The 17,979-nt window shown below is 45.1% G+C and overlaps 1 protein-coding gene across 1 annotated transcript in view; it reads left to right on the top strand.

Annotated features, from left to right (window-relative positions):
• Positions 1–938: 938 nt before the first annotated feature.
• Positions 939–17,979, top strand: part of SPECC1L (sperm antigen with calponin homology and coiled-coil domains 1 like) — a 66,690-nt gene continuing 49,649 nt past the window's right edge. The window contains exon 1 of the mRNA XM_044275505.1: positions 939–1,093. The gene's annotated coding sequence lies outside the window, so the exon portion shown is untranslated. The remainder of the gene's footprint in view (positions 1,094–17,979) is intronic.

Consider the following 17,979-nt stretch of genomic DNA (forward strand, 5'->3'; position numbering starts at 1 on the left):
TGGCCTAAACCATGACTCTACAGTGTTGATCCAGAGGAAGAAAAACGTCCTGTGGCAGATGTCCAATGCTCTATATTAGGGGGAGAAATTCTTTCCTGACTCCAGATAAGACAATTGGAATAAATTTCTGGACCAATGTCCCATTTCCTGAAATTAACTACCTATAACTTGAATTATATTGAATCTATCACAACCTCCCCTGGCATAGAGTTCCATAGTCTCACTGCTTTAACTGTAAAGAATCCCCTTCTACTGGAAGATATGTATAAAGATCATAAGAAAGGTCTCTGTCCCCTCCATTGTAATTAGATTTCCTGTAAGCAGTCTTTTTGGTGGATGCGTACATGAGGACGCGGTATAATATTTTGGCCCTGCATGGTGATGGCAGTGTGTGTGTCCAGGTATTGTATGATGATCTCACAACTAGCAGAACCATGGCCATGGCTGGGGTTCCCTCATTTCTGAAACCAGGCAGTTCTGGGGTGTACATTATAGTCCATCCTGTTCAGACATCTTGGGGTAAAATGGAGGTAGCAGTAGTGTAGTGTAAACAGCAGGGTAGTAGTCCTTCCTATCCAGAAAGCTCAGTACAGTACACATCAGGGTAGGAGTCCATCTTATACAGATAGCTTGGTGTACACATCAGGGTAGTAGTCCATCTTATACAGATAGCTTGGTGTACACATCAGGGTAGTAGTCCATCTTATACAGATAGCTTGGTGTACACAGCAGGGTAGTAGTCCATCTTATACAGATAGCTTGGTGTACACAGCAGGGTAGTAGTCCATCTTTATACAGATAGCTCGGCGTACACAGCAGGGTAGTAGTCCATCTCAGTGTAGTACGCGCATACTACTCTAGTCTCTACCAGTCAGTCAGTGACCCGTTACCGGAGCATGCGCAGTGCACTGCTCCCGATGGGACAGTAGGCAGGACGAGCCATACATGGCTGGGGACTAGTACGCATGAGCCGAGCTGTTTCGCCGCCGTGTCTTGTAGAATTCCGTGAGCTCCGGAACCGGAAGTGATCCCGGTACCTATCCTGACCCAGAACTCCGGAGCCGCTTCAGATTTGGGGCAAGGGATGAACACCGTATGTATACCGAACCTTCCTGTCTTGTGTTGTACGTCCCCTGTAGTGCAGCCCCGGACTGACCGTGCCTATTGTCAGCGCGTATACGGGGACTACTGCTGCCTGTGTGGAGGGTGGAAGTGTATGTGCACTCATATTGTATGTGTATAGAAGGGTGGACATGTATGTGCACTCATATTGTATGTGTATATAGAAGGGTGGACATGTATGTGCACTCATATTGTATGTGTATAGAAGGGTGGACATGTATGTGCACTCATATTGTATGTGTATATAGAAGGGTGGACATGTATGTGCACTCATATTGTATGTGTATAGAAGGGTGGACATGTATGTGCACTCATATTGTATGTGTATATAGAAGGGTGGACATGTATGTGCACTCATATTGTATGTGTATAGAAGGGTGGACATGTATGTGCACTCATTGTATGTGTATATAGAAGGGTGGACATGTATGTGCACTCATTGTATGTGTATATAGAAGGGTGGAAGTGTATGTGCACTCATATTGTATGTGTATAGAAGGGTGGACATGTATGTGCACTCATTGTATGTGTATATAGAAGGGTGGACATGTATGTGCACTCATATTGTATGTGTATATAGAAGGGTGGACATGTATGTGCACTCATATTGTATGTGTATATAGAAGGGTGGAAGTGTATGTGCACTCATATTGTATGTGTATATAGAAGGGTGGACATGTATGTGCACTCATATTGTATGTGTATATAGAAGGGTGGACATGTATGTGCACTCATATTGTATGTGTATATAGAAGGGTGGAAGTGTATGTGCACTCTTATTGTATGTGTATATAGAAGGGTGGACATGTATGTGTATATAGAAGGGTGGACATGTATGTGCACTCTTATTGTATGTGTATATAGAAGGGTGGACATGTATGTGCACTCTTATTGTATGTGTATAGAAGGGTGGACATTGTATGTGCACTCATATTGTATGTATATAGAAGGGTGGGATTGTATGCGCACTCATATTGTATGTATATAGAAGGGTGGAATTGTATGCGCACTTGTATTGTATGTATATAGAAGGGTGGGATTGTATTTGCACTCTGTATTGTATGTATATAGAAGGGTGGGATTGTATGCGCACTCTTATTGTATGTGTATAGAAGGGTGGAATTGTATTCGCACTTGTATTGTATGTATATAGAAGGGTGGGATTGTATGTGCACTCATATTGTATGTGTATAGAAGGGTGGACATGTATGTGCACTCATATTGTATGTGTATATAGAATGGTGGAAATGTATGTGCACTCAGATTGTATGTGTATAGAAGGGTGGGATTGTATGTGCACTCATATGTAGATGTTATATTGTATCTGCAGTCATATGTAGATGTTATATTGTATCTGCAGTCATATGTAGATGTTATATTGTATCTGCAGTCAATGTCATATGTAGATGTTATATTGTATGTCGTGGTAGATATCACCTGTCTTATTCTACGGACATTTATACATTCTGTCACAGAAAGTGGAACATTGGATTATGAGGTTACATAATAATGATGAGAGTTATACTGTCTGGAAACATGCCTCATTCTGGGCAGGGCCTTGTCTGAAGTCTTCTTTTGGATTGTGGCATCTATGCCTTGCTGTTTTCCATGCCTGGCATCATCTGGGCTAGATGTTAGTGGTCAGCAGCTGTGCCCTGGTGTGACAGATTCCTCCTTCATGTAGAGTCTTGTAGCCTGGAGACACCTCTGGATATTTTAGCTCCTGGCCATGCGACATGTTGTGACAGCCGTCCTGTCATCATCTTGGTGTCCTGAGTGCAGATGACTTCATGTTTCTGGTGCCCTGGAAATGTGCCTCTGCCACCTACATGTTCAAGAGGAAGGCTTCATTTTAAATTCTGAGGCATCAGTTCTTCTGTCTCTGTGTTGTACCATTCCTCTGTTATTCCTTATGGAAATATAGGGACACACCCTAGTATTGTCAGGAGGGCTGACAGCTCCCTTTGTTCCACCAAACATTTATAAAATGTAGATTTAGGGTACTTTCACACTAGCGTTTTTCTTTTCCAGCACTGAGTTCCGTCAAAAGGGCTCAATGCCCTGAATGGAGAGTAATCCGTTCAGGATGCATCAGGATGTCTTCCGTTCAGTCATTTTGACTGATCAGGCAAAAGATAAAACTGTAGCATGCTACGGTTTTATCTCCGGCGAAAAAAACTGAAGACTTGCCTGAATGCCGGATCCGGCATTTTTTTCCCATAGTAATGTATTAGTGCCGAATCCGGCATAAAAAATTCTGGAATGCTGGATCCGTCCTTTGCGCAGACTGAAAAAAATAAATGCCGGATCTGTTTTGCCGGATGACACCGGAAAGACGGATCCGGCATTTCAATGCATTTTTTTTTTTTTTTTTGACTGATCAGGCATTTTTAAGACTGATCAGGATTCTGATCAGTCTTACTAATTCCATCAGTTGGCATATGTTTTGCCGGATCTGCAACTGCTTGCCGGATCACTCTTCTTGCCGGATCACTCTGCCGCAAGTGTGAAAGTAGCCTAAGATTGGTGTATATCATTGCACCCTCTTTGTTGGAGTCAGTGGGAGTTACGGAACAAGTGCCAATGCCACTTTACGTTCTGGTGCAGGTGTCATTGTGAGACTCTATGGGGTGTCCAGAGTATGATAAGGCTGTGCTGACTGTGTACATGCATCCATATATCCACCTATGTGGCTCTGCACCATACCGCTTTCAGTCTTATTTTTTCTAAGGCTACTTTCACACTAGCGTTTTTGCTGGATCCGGCAGGGTTCGGCAAAAAACGCTTCCGTCACGATAATACAACCATCTGCATTCGTTCTGAACGGATCCGGTTGTATTATCTTTAACATTGCCAAGATGGATCCATCATGAACGCCATTAAAAGTCAATGGAGGCGGATCCGTTTTCTATTGTATCAGAGAAAAGGATCCACCACCATTGACTTACATTGTGAGTCATGACGGATCCATCTTGCTCCGCACCGCTCTGCTTGCAGCGTTATTCTATCTGCGAAGGGGATGCAATCAAACGGAACAGAATTCCGCGTTCTGGTGCACTCCGTTCAGTTCAGTTTGGTCCCCATTGACAATGAATGGGAACAGAACGAAACAGTTTTCCTCCGCAATCGAGATTCTATGACGGATGTCAATAGCAGAAAGGGAAAGCGCAGATGTGAAAGTAGCCTTATTTGTCACATAAGGAGAATTTCTGCGCTTCTGATCCGCTCAAGATTAGGATAGGGTTTCAGTTCCTGACGGCAGCTGGTGAATGGAAACAATCAGAGATCTTGAAAATGTCGGGGGAGATTTATCAAACTGATGTAAAGGAAAACTGGCTTAGTTGCCCATAGCGACCAATCAGCGTTCACCTTTCATTTTCCAACGGGGCTCTGATAAATGAAAGCTGGAATCTGATTGGTTTCTATCGGCAACTAAGCCAGTTTTCCTATTCATCAGTTTGATAAATCTTTCCCATCCAGCCCAACACAAAAGATGTGTAGAAGTTGTAAAACTTTTCATATATATCGTTTAGACCCCATGCTCACGACCGTGGTGCCGCCATGCCCATCGGGCACCCGCCATGTATGCTCCGCATCACGGTCCGGACCCGTTGTCTTCAATGGGTCCAGAATTCGCAAAATGCGGCAAAAGATGAGACATGTTTTATCTTTTGCGCTGTGGAGGCATGGAACGAAATCCCTACCTCCTATCAGCTGTTGGAAAGGGCAGCCACACTCAGCCATGGCTTTTGTGCAGCTCAGTGCTATTCAAGTGAATGGGACTTAGCTGAAGTACCAGCTACGGCCACTATCCCATGTATGACGCTGTGCTCAGTACAGTTTGAAGGCAGATCTTCTGATGGCTGCAGCCCCTTCAAACAGCAGACCGGCGAGGGAGCCGGGAGTCAGACCCGCAAGATCAGATATTGATGACCTATCCTAAGGATAGGTTTTCAGTTCCAATTATAAGTCCCAGAAAACCCCCTTTAAGTGTGAGGTCTCAGACTGAATTTGTCATGCGTGTTATGTGGGAACACGTTAATAAAAGCACATAACCACTTTACACGTCTGAAATTCCTTGTAGAAATTGGAGCTTATGCGTGGTATATTGTTTTCTAATGATCGTGCAAATCCCGAGTCGGTGAAAAAGGGATCGGAATCAAATCTCATATTCACTGTGAAAAGATTAACTCTCTTTTGCAAAGGCAGATTAACTCCTCATATGCTGGATGGGTGCAAAACTGCTACTGGGAAGAACGGACTATGCTGCCAGTCCGCTACACTCATGCACATACATACCCTCTCTCTTGCAGTGTGTGTGTTGCTGTACACATTACATGTGTGCTGATAAGATCTTCAGCTGAGTTTCTGTAGGAATGGAGTTCATGAGTAGTGATGATGAGCGAACTTCTGTTTTCAAGTTCGGCGTACAAGGTTCGGGTATGGGCTCTTTCACACCTGCGTTCTTTTCTTCCGGCATAGAGTTCCGTCGTCGGGGCTCTATGCCGGAAGAATCCTGATCAGTTTTATCCTAATGCATTCTGAATGGAGTGAAATCCGTTCAGGATGCATCAGGATGTCTTCAGTTCCGGAACGGAACGTTTTTGGGCCGGAGAAAATACCGCAGCATGCTGCGCTTTTTGCTCCGGCCAAAAATCCTGAAGACTTGCCGCAAGGCCGGATCCGGAATGAATGCCCATTGAAAGGCATTGATCCGGATCCGGCCTTAAGCTAAACGTTGTTTCGGCGCATTGCCGGATGCGACGTTTAGCTTTTTCTCAATGGTTACCATGGCTGCTGGGACGCTAAAGTCCTGGCAGCCATGGTAAAGTGTAGTGGGGAGCGGGGGAGCAGTATACTTACCGTCCGTGCGGCTCCCGGGGCGCTCCAGAGTGACGTCAGGGCTCCCCACGCGCATGGATGATGTGATCGCATGGCACGTCATCCATGCGCATGGGGCGCTCTGACGTCATTCTGGAGCACCCCGGGAGCCGCACGGACGGTAAGTATACGTCTCCCCACTACTACCATGGCAACCAGGACTTTAATAGCGTCCTGGCTGCCATAGTAACACTGAAAGCATTTTGAAGACGGATCCGTCTTCAAATGCTTTCAGTGCACTTGCGTTTTTCCGGATCCGGCGTGTAATTCAGGCAAGTGGAGTACACGCTGGATCCGGACAACGCAAGTGTGAAAGAGGCCTAAGGGTACTTTCACACTAGCGTTATTCTTTTCCGGCATAGAGTTCCGTCACAGGGGTTCTATACCAGAAAAGAACTGATCAGGCATATCCCCATGCATTCTGAATGGAGAGTAATCCGTTCAGTATGCATCAGGATGTCTTCAGTTCAGTTGTTTTTGACTGATCAGGCAAAAGAGAAAACCGTAGCATGCTAAGGTTTTATCTCCGGCAAAAAAAACTGAAGACTTGCCTGAATGCCGGATCTGGCATTTTTTCCTATAGGAATGTATTAGTACCGGAATGCCGGATCCGTCTTTCCAGCCTGCGCATGCGCAGACCGGTAAAAATTTGAAAATAGATACAAGACGGATCCGTCTGTCCGCATGACAAGCGAAGAGACGGATCCGTCCTTGCAATGCTTTTGTGAGAAGGATCCGCATCCGGATCCGTCTCACAAATGCTTTCAGTCATCGGCAGATCGGTGGATCCGACGACGGAACTGCTCGCCTGATCACACTGCCGCAAGTGTGAAAGTAGCCTTATCTAACTGCGAAATGGACGTGTGGAGGCAGGCAGCACACAGTGTCCTGTCCGCATTTTTTTTATGGGCCGAATTGAAATGAGTCAGTCCGTATCTGATCTGCAAAGAATGCGGATTGAATATGGACCAACAATAAGTTTGAAGTGTGAATGGGACCTAAAGCCTTACTTTGTAAGTCTCCCCAGTTTTTGGATTGATGTACAGTGTCCTTACATCATTTGCCTGAGAACTGTATGGTTCTCCATCACATTGTGTAAATCACATGTGACATTTTGGGTGATTGCTTTATTATATGTATTGTGCATTGGATCTGGATTGGGGGGGGGGGTCTTTCCTGGATTTGTATGATCTGACAGCGGCATTCCCGAATGGCGCAATTAACCCCAACAGAATATCTCACAAGAAGACAGAGATGTGCTAATTGTAAATTTAAATCCTGAGCCATGATGCTGTGCCAGATCCATTGTGTGACAAAGCCAAATGCCCCCACTGACTTATAATGTGGTCTGTCGGCATTCTGTCCATTGTCCTGACAATGCGCAGTTCTTGCTGGCTACAAATCTAACCCCTGACATAATGTCCCAATGCAGATGTGAACATAGACACTGATTATCCGTCTGTTCCTAGAAAGTATAGTTTTCATTCTTGGCACAGGAAATATATTGGATCACTTAGGCCCTTTCACACGAGCGAGTATTCCGTGCGGGTGCAATGCATGATGCGACCGCATTGTGCCCGCACGGAATCCGGACCCATTCATTTCAATGGTTCTGTGTGCGTTGTGTGAAAATCTCAGCATGTTCTATATTCAGCGATTTTTACGCAACGCTGGCCCCATAGAAGTGAATGGAGCTGCGTGAAAATTGCATTGCATCTCCAAGCAAGTACGGATGTGATGCATTTTTCACGGATGGTTGCTAAGAGGTGTTTGTAAACCTTCAGTTTTTTTTATCACGCGTGTGCAAAATGCATTGAATCGCATTGCACCCGCGCGATAACAACTGAATGCGATCGCAGACAAAACTGACTGACTTTGTTTGCAAAATGGCTCATTTTTCACTGAACGCATTCGCAACGCATCCGGACCTAATCCGCACACGCTAGTCTGCAAGGGGCCTTAGGGTGCGGCCACTGTCAGGTTTCCTGATGCAGCTTTGAAAGCTAAAACCAGGATTGAAATAAAAAAAGAGAAGTCATATCTGTCTGTTATATGTTCTCTCCTTCTATGAACCACTAGGTGTCTGTACCCTTAGGCTGAGTTCACATTTCAGTTATTTCCATCAGTTAGGGCTCATGCACAAGACCGTTGTTTGGGCCGCATTTTTTGCATGTTGGGTGCAGACTAAGGCTACTTTCACACTAGCGCTTGATCGGATACGTTCTGAACGGATCCGATCATAATAATGCAGACGGAGGCTCCGTTCAGAACGGATCCGTCTGCATTATTTTTAGCATATAACAGCTAAGTGTGAAAATAGCCTCGTACGGATCCGTCCAGACTTTCAATGTAAAGTCAATGGGGGACGGATCCGCCTGAAGATTGAGCCATATTGTGGCATCTTCAAACGGATCCGTCCCCATTGACTTACATTGTAAGTCTGGACGGATCCGCACGGATCCGCACGCCTCCGCACGGCCAGGCGGACACCCGAACGCTGCAAGCAGCGTTCAGCTGTCCGCCTGTCCGTGCGGAGGCGAGCGGAGCGGAGGCTGAACGCCGCCAGACTGATGCAGTCTGAGCGGATCCGCTCCATTCAGACTGCATCAGGGCTGGACGGCTGCGTTCGGGTCCGCTCGTGAGCCCCTTCAAACGGAGCTCACGAGCGGACCGACGAACGCTAGTGTGAAAGTAGCCTTATTCACTTCAACGGGGCTGCAATAGGTGCAGACAGTACCAGTGATGGCCAGTTCGCCACATGCGGGCTGCCATCTTAACTCACAAGTCTGGCGATGCACAGGTAAGGACTTGCCTGTGCATCGCCGGACTGGTGAGTTAAGATAGCAGCCCGCATGTGTTCGCGGGCGAACTGGCCTTCACTGGACAGTACACCATGTGCTGACTGCATCTGTATGTCCGTTCTGCAGCCCTGCAAAAAAAAAATAGAAGTGACACCTTGTTGTTCACTTTTAAGAATTAAACTAAACCCTTTTTAACACTGTCCACTGGTCCTGCTGTGACCACGTCCTGAGGAAGCCTATTCCACAGATTCACAGTTCTTACAGTAAAGAAGCTATGACTCCTTCTGGAGACTGAACTTTTTCTTCTCCAGTCGGAGGCAGTGCCCCCTTGTCTTTTGAGAGCATTTTACATGGAACGTGTTTTTTTTTTTTCTCCGTATTTTTTGTATGGCCCATTTATATATTTGTATAGTTTAATCATGTCCCCCCTTAGTTGTCTCTTCTCAATACTAAATAAATTCAATTGTTTTAATCTTTCTTCATAACGAAGACCCTCCATTCCCCTTATCAGTTTAGTCGCTCTCCTCTGTACGTTTTCCAGCTGCAGTGCGTCCTTTCTATGGACTGGTGCCCAGAACTGAACTGCATATTCCAGATGAGGCCTCACCAACGCTTTGTAAAGTGGTATTATTACATCCCTGCCCCCGAGTCCATGCCTCGTTTAATGCATGACAATATTCTGGTGGCCTTAGAAGCAGCTGATTGACATTGTATGCTGTTATTTAATCTACCATCTACAAGGACACCCAAATCCTACTTTCCAAGCCTATAGAGTATAGCCCTTACTTTACCTATTAAACGTCTATGAGGGACAGTATCAAAAATCCAGAAACGCTACATTCATAGCCTCCCCTCTGTACAGGCTACTACTCATCTCCTCATAAAAACTTCTGTCCTTGGTAAACCCATGTTGGTTATCACTTATGATATTATTTACAGTCACATACTCCTGTATATAGTCCCTTAAGAGTCCTTCAAATATTTTTCCCACAACAGAAGTTAAAATAACTGGTCTATAATTACCTGTTTTTTTTTTTTATATCGGTACCACATTTGCCTTGCGACAATCACTTGCCACTGTACCAGTACCTAGAGAATCTTTAAAAATGATAAACAGGGGCACAGCAATGACTGAACTGAGCTCTTTAAGCACTCTTGGGTATAATCCATCTGGACCCGGAGCCTTGTTCACATTTACCTTATTTAACTTCTCTTGGACCATATCTACAGTTAGCCAATTGAGTATATTACTGTATGTACTAACGGCCCCAGCACCACAGATATGCAGCTCCTTTCTCTTCTTTTGTATATACAGAGCTAAAAACCTATTTAGTAACTCTGCCTTTTCCTTATCTTCAGTGACCCCCCCCCCCCGTACCATTATTTAGGGAACTTACCTGCTCAGACCTTGTTTTTTTAACATTTATATATTTAAATGATTTTTGAAGATTTGTTTTGCTCTCTTTTACCACCTGCTGTTCATTTTGTATTTTATAATTTTATCTCCGTTTTACAGATTTTATTAAGGCTTTGTAAACATTAAACGCTACAGCTGACCCCTCAGATTTGTATTCTTTTTTGTCTTTTATTGCCCTTTATTGCATCGTATGTAGTTACCATTAAAGGGGTTGTGCAGCAATACTACCGCCTCCACCTGGCCTGACATCCGGTGTGGAGTTGCCAAGGCAACCATTTGACAGCCACCTATTATGGTAAACAGGTCCTATTAAAAGGGTTGTCCGGGTTCAGAGCTCCGGACATACCTAGCGCAAGGCAAAGGAGAGCATCGTCGCATGAGATGCTCCGATGCTAACATCAGGGGGGCTGCCTGGGTGAAAATATGGGTATGTCCGGGTTCAGCCCTGAACCCGGGCAACCCCTTTAATTAGAATAGCACCAGTGCTAGAGGCATGCTGGAAATCAGGTGGTTGCCTGGGCAACTGTCCTGCCCATCATGCGGTTACATCTCTCCGTGCGCAGTGTTGAATCAGATGGGAGAGTATGCTTGGACAACCCTTTTAAATTCTAGATAACAAGTGCACCTTTAACAGAAGTATAGAGATGCTTTTTAGTATGCAGACAGCTTGGTGATGGTTTCCATGACTGATGGGCTTGGATTGCTTGGATGGTCATGATTCTGGAAAAGGGAAGTCATGGAAAAGAGCTGCATTTAAGAAAATTGAAGCACAATGGAGCCTGCTAGCAAAAGTGTGTGGTGGGAATATGTAGTTACAGATTAATCTGCGGATTACCAATCCTTCAAGGGGATGTAGACATATAGGGGGAAATTTATGAGGGGAATATTTCAAGTCCTTTTTGCTTGAGTCTGTGTTGGCGTACTTTATGCCACATTTATGTTTGCTAAATTTGTCTCAAACGCACTTTTGTCTAGAAAAGCTACTCCAATTTTCCTACTCCGCCCTCTGACTGGATTGAGTTTATGGCCTTTTAAAAAAAAAAAAAAAAAATCTTAGGGGTTTTGCAAAGACACCTGACTGGAGTAGTTTGTCAGCTTTTACACCCGTAAAAAACGGTAAATGGACCCCTTCCACTGCTTTGTCACTCCCAAGTGGCACGACGCAAAAACACCTATGCAATACATATTGTCGCATGGGCGTTTAAAAAGTCGCATAAAGAGGTCTTGCTACTATTTTTACACCCCAAACTGGCATAAAAATTTAGTAAATGACATCCTTAGTGAGTAATCTGGTGGGGAATTCATTAACATAGATAACCATGCCCACTTCCCCACCCATATTTCAAAACTGGACTGATTGGTGTCCAAAAAGTCACAAAAGCCCCATCGTGCGACCTTTTGAAGCCAGAATTCTGGGGTGACGGCAGGAGAAATCAGGACATAGCATTTTCCGGGCCTTTGTGGAAATCCTGCCTCATTTGCAGTCTGCGCGGATACTGGTGATTGGAATGGTGGCCACCTCCCAGGGATGTGAAAGACTAGAGGACCCAATTTCTTACGTGATCACTCTTATTACTGATTAAAAGGGATAAATAAAGCGAGGAACGCCTGTTATTCTAGAAGTCATAAGTTGGTGTGTCCTCCGCGCGGGAGGCTGAACACAATCGTCCTTCTGTTGTTTCTTTGCAATGTGTTTTCCCAGCTCTTTGAAGTGACTTTTGGAGCACAAACCTCCCCCTCACAATCTGATCTGCAGCACAGGACGCCTAGCAGCACACTTCCTATTAACTGAATCCCCTGTGGTTGCCCACCAGCACACTTAGGAAAACCAGATTTCCCTCCCCCACATTGTAAAAAAATGAGCTTCTATATAGCGGGATAGGCAGCACACGGAGGCCGCTTGGACGGCTGCTGATACAGCATTGTTGTCATCTAGACTCTAGATTTAGAGAGGTGCAGTGACTTCTGCATTTAGGGGCTAGGTGTTAAAACTAGCCTCTGAGCCAACAGGGGGGTGCATGGGCATTGGGGATCAGCTGTACGATCAAGCCTTTTAGGCTTTTTTTGTTTGTTTGTTTGTTTGTTTTCAAGCTCTGTTGGTGGCTTTTTTGCAGTAAGAACACCAGATCCAAATATTAGCAGAAGGTCTATATGGGAAATATGAAACGCACAACACGAAGGGAGAAAAAAAATAAAAAAAACACTATCTATATATTTGTTTTGAAAAGAAAAAAAAAAAATCCATAAAATGTGTGCAGTATGGATGAAACACAAGGTGTTTCTATGGTTTTTCAGCAAATGTTGATGGAGGTTTCCATTACAATCACTAACCCACTGGATAGGGGAGATAAGTGCGCAGCAGGGGGTCCAAATGCTGGGGACCCCATGTTCCCCCATGTTGAATGGAACAGCAGAGGTCACACGTGCACACTTCCACTCCATTTCTAGAATTGGCCAAATGCAAGCCCTCGTCAGCCCCATAGAGTTGACTGGAGCAGCACTGCACATGCATAACAAGGCCCCAACGTTTGGATCCTCGCTGATCAGACACTTACCCCCTATCTCCTAGGTAGTGGTTAAATGTTTGTAATGGGACAACCCCTTTAAACAACATGCAATAAAGGAATCATGAAGTATGAAGTGATCCTTCTTAGCCAATCAGGTGAGAGGAACAGACTGAAGAAAGCCATTCTTCCATAGAAGCATGCAGTCCCCTTGACTGTGTTGTTTGGAGCCACAAAGGACTCCATGTGCTGCTGTACAGCCCCCTGCACACAACTCTACCGTGTGCATGCTCCCTTATGGCCCCTGGCAGGGTGGGTGTCCTTGAATCCACTTGTTACAGCTATATGGCCTACTAATAGATGCTTGTCTCATCTCAGACAATGGGGGCATATCGCTAGGATATGCCCCCATTGTCTTATAGATGCGGGTCCTATCGCTGGGACCTGCACCTGTATCAGGAATGGAGCCTGATATACTTCGGTCCAGCCACCATCAAGCACTCTCCCCCTAGAAGTGAATGAGAGAGCACCGTGCATGACCGGCCACCGCTCCCATTTACTTCTATTTGCCCGACGGAAATAGTCAAGCCAGCGCTCAGCTATTTTTGGCGGCCCCATAGAAAATGAATTCAGGGCGGCTGCGCAGTGCGCCCTCCACCACTTTTGTCGCTCTATTCTCGATATAGTTGCGATATGCCCCCATTTTGTGAGATGAGATAACCCCTTTAATTTAGGCTTCGTGTACACAACCGTATTTTTGGTCCATGTCCGACCCGCTGAAAAAGAAGTTGATGTGCTAAAATAACCAAGTAAATATTATCTGGAGAATCCACCACTAGTCCTACCAACCTACCGTGATGACATTCTGGCTATCCGACATGATCACTGCAGCGAATCAGCAGTCATTGTTTGGCTGTAGCAGTACCATGCAGGTAGCCACAACGTCATGACTTCAGGACAGCCTGAGTGGCACCATTTTGGACTTCAACCACCAGTGAGGCCCAGACATTACTTCTATCTCACTAGTGAGTCCACCAGTTTAGGCCTCATGCACACAACCGTATGTATTTTGCAGTTCTCAAGAAACGGATGCACAAAAAATACGGATGATGTCCGTGTGCATTCCGTATTTTGCGGAATGGAACAGCTGGCCCCTAATAGAACAGTACTATCCTCATCCATAATGCGGACAATAATAGGACATGTTCTATTTTTTTGCGGGATGGAAATACGGAAACGGAGTAACTTCCGTTTTTTTTTTTTTGCGGACCCATTGAAATGAATGCTTCCGTATACTGTCCACAAAAAGAACGGAAACGTAAAGAAAATTTGTTCGTGTGCATGAGGCCTTACGCTAAATGACACTATCATCTGATCATATGAAACTCTTGGCTGACCGTATTTGATATCTTGATGGGTGGATCGGTGACTACAAGGCAGCAGCATTGTGAGAGATGGTGTGGGAGAAAGGCTGCACCTCCCTAATACATACCTTCCTGCCCAGCTGAATAAACATACATTGTGTGCTGGGCGCTCTCTGTCAGGCATGAGCAAAAATCAACAAAAATGTTGATTCTTCGTTCTGGAAAAAGCCGCCATACTGGTTTAATTCACAGATACAGGCTGCTGGAATAATGAAGGCGTTGTGACTATTCATACAGGCCTTTGGATAAGGCTATATGCACACGACCGTGGTGTGTTTTGCGGTCCGCAAAACACGGATGGCGTCCGTACGCGTTCAGAAATTTGCGGAACGGCACGGACAGCCTGTAATATAACTGCCTATTCTTGTCTGCAAAGTGCGGACAAGAATAGGACATGTTATATTTTTTTTGCGGTCCACAGAACAGAGCAACAGACGCGGACAGATCACGGAGCGCTGTCTGAATCTTTTGCGGCCCCATTGAAGTGAATGGATCAGCATCCAAGCTGCAAAAACTGCGGCTCGGATGCGGACCAAAACCACGGCCGTGTGCATATAGCCTAACTGTGTGGCTGTATGTAAGCGATGTCGGTGATGCTGGGGATCACACTTGGTTCACGTATTGTTCGCCTGGGTTCTCGTATAGCGGCTGCAATGCACCAGTTGTAGCTCTACCTGCAAAACCACAATCAACATACAAAGCGCTCTGATCTGTGGTAAAGCCCAGGCCTTCAGCCACAGGCTCATACCCATAGGTCTCACTTCTATGTGACCGATTTGTGAAGTGACCCTGTCAAATGAGTTATGCTTCCCTGTCTGAGAACAGAATATGATAGAGGAAGAGAAGCTGAGCTCTGTGATATACAGGTTTATGTGATTTGGGGCAGGATTTCTGAGTTAAAAGCAGAGTAAATCCTGACTGGACTCCTACAAAAGACCGTGAGAGTCCTGCTGGCCCCGCCCACCCATGATGATTGAAATCTCTCCCTCTATCAGTTTGTATGCATAGAATGTTGTCAATCATCATGTGTGGGCGGGGTTAGCAGGACTCTCACGGTCTTTCCCAGGAGTCCAGTCTGGATTTACTCAAATCCTGCTCCAAGCCTATCTCCCTCTATCATATCGTTCTCTGATGGGGCAGCAGAAATCACCTGACAGGTTCTCTATAAGCAGTTGTCACTTTCCATATGCCCTGTTCTGTTAGGATCCCCACCTATGCCTCTGTATAGTGGTTGTGCCGGGGTACTGCAGCTTAGCTCCAGTGCAAATGATCTTCCATCCACTGTATAATTTCCGGCGGCTGCCTGAAACGGCTGATTGGTGAGGTTGCCAACTTGTCCATGAAGAGGGCAATTTTCCCCCGTTTTGCAGTAATTTCCCACTCCATGGCAGGGAGTGGACTTATACTTTAGAGACATTTGGTAATAACAGGCGCAATCTTACACCACTAGGGAGTGGTGACAAAAAAGTAATGTCTCTAGACAACAGTTGCCCAGATTTACTAATGTCTGGTCGTAAAATCTTTCTAAAAAGTGCCGCAATTTTGGCACAGCAAGGATTTCTACACTTCTATCTCACTTGCTTGACAAGGGGGCAGGACTTGTGGGAGGGGTGGGGCCACACTGGAAAGGGGCGGAGCCAAAGATGCTAAATCTTTTTGCCACAATTCCAGAATAAAATTCTGTCTCCAAGTAAGCCATCCAGTAGTTGTCTGTCCCTGCACCACATGTATCCTCCAGCCTGAGCCCCTGTGATAAATCTGGTGCAGGTGTAGACAGCCTGTCTGAGCTTACCCCATCGATAGGATTAGGAAATCGGAGCTAAAGTTTTTGTAAATATTTGCCAAATTTATCACTCGTGCAACAATGGCTCAAATTATGTCAATGCAGACTCAAGTAAAACAGACTTTAAAAATGTCCTTGATGATATAAAAGATTCTCTTCATAGTGGTTGTACAGCCCAGCCGATGGTGTTCTGGATAAGTACGAAATTTTCATTAATTCGATTCAATAATATGTAGGCACACATAACGAGAGACCACTGATACTATAACTTTTTCCGTCTACAGAGCTGTGCGCGCTTTTTTTGGGGGAGGAGCAGTAGTTTTTATCGGTAACATTTTGGTGTACATACAACTTTGTTTTACTTTTTATTTAAAACATTTTTGGGATGGTGGGGTGACCATAAAACAGTTACAGTGATAGCAATTCTGGACCATAACGCAATTCCATGATGGAATGCATAACAGAATGCCTTTAGAGGCATTCCGTTATTCAGTCCGTCATAATGGAAGTCTATGGGCTGCATAACACATCCGTCCGGTTTCAGTTATGCTGTAGTCCTCTCCTGCATAACGTAAACCGGACGGATCCGTTATGTAGGCCATAGACTTCTATTATGATGGAATGAATAACGGAATGCCTCTAAACGCATTCCGTTATACATTCCGTCATGGAATTGCATTATGGTTCGTGGTAACGGAACCCATACCGCAATTCAGTAAATACCACAACACAAACCGAAAACGAATTTCAAAATATGAAATCCACTCACCCCTAATAAAAATTTTAATATACTTGTGTTTTTCAACTTTACTTTAATTTTTATTGCCTTCAGGCAACTTGAATATGTGATCTTTTGATCGCTTATTCCAAAGACTGCAGCCTATGGTATTTCAGAACCTAATGCTTTTGCTGTGGAAGACAGAGGTATCTCTCTCCTTCTGGCTATCCTCTGAGATGCCGCAGTTTCCATTGACCACTGCATCTGAGGGTTAAATGACTGTGATCATTTCCAATCATTCCGGCCGGGTATCAGCAGTATCACACAGCAGGTACCTGCCATGTATGGAGCGGGTTTGGCTCTTGAGCCTGCACCATATTCCTCTTACACACAAATTAGATACAGTTAGAATAGTGAGAGGAAGCTCCTTAGGGTCCATTCACATGTCCGCAAAATGGGTCCGCATCCGTTCCACAATTTTGCGTAATAGGTGCCGACCCATTCATTTTTAATGGGACCGGAATGTGCTGTCTGCATCCGCATTTGCTCAAAAAAAATAGAACATGTCCTATTCTTTTCTGCAATTGCAATTGTCCGGCATTTTCTATGAGTGTGGCGGCGATGTGCGGTCCGCAAAATGCGGAATGCACGTTGCCGGTGTCCGCAAAACACATACGGACGTGAATGGACCCTTAGTCACTGCCAGTGCCGGCTACTATTGGATGCGAGTAATGAGCTTTATTATTGCCCATGTCGGGCACCAGCAGTATTGTTGTGTAGGAAAAGTCTCAGGCATAGGAGTACACAAGACTCTTTACAAAGCATAAATTGCTTGTACAGGCATCTATGTTACCTGTAGTTTTTTCAACCATTGGTTCTTGATTCTGCAAGCAGGGGTGCAGAGGTAGAATTTTCTTCTGGGATGTGCCTGAGGAGACCCAGATACCTCACTCCAACATAGTAAGGCTAGGTTCACATCACATTTTTGCCATCCAAAGGGGTTTTCTGAGAATGATTTTTTTATTTTTATTTTTTTATGTTGACCTCAGGATAGGTCATAAGTGTCTGATCGGTTTGGGTCTGACACCCGGGGCCTCGCTGATCAGCTGTTTGAGAAGTCACCGGTGCTCCTGTGAGAGCTGCCACCTTGTTGAAGCTCTCCAAGTACAGCATTATACAATGTAGAGAAGCTGTGCTTAGTATCGTACTCAGCCCCATTCACTTAAAGGGATTATCCAAACCCTATAATGCCCCCCAAAATGCCTGAGCTCCTCATACTGGTTATACATAACAGGCTCCCCAGCACCTGTGTCGCTTCTGATGCCCCCA

This window comes from Bufo gargarizans, chromosome 1 (genome assembly GCF_014858855.1).
Source record: "Bufo gargarizans isolate SCDJY-AF-19 chromosome 1, ASM1485885v1, whole genome shotgun sequence".
NCBI lineage: Eukaryota > Metazoa > Chordata > Amphibia > Anura > Bufonidae > Bufo > Bufo gargarizans.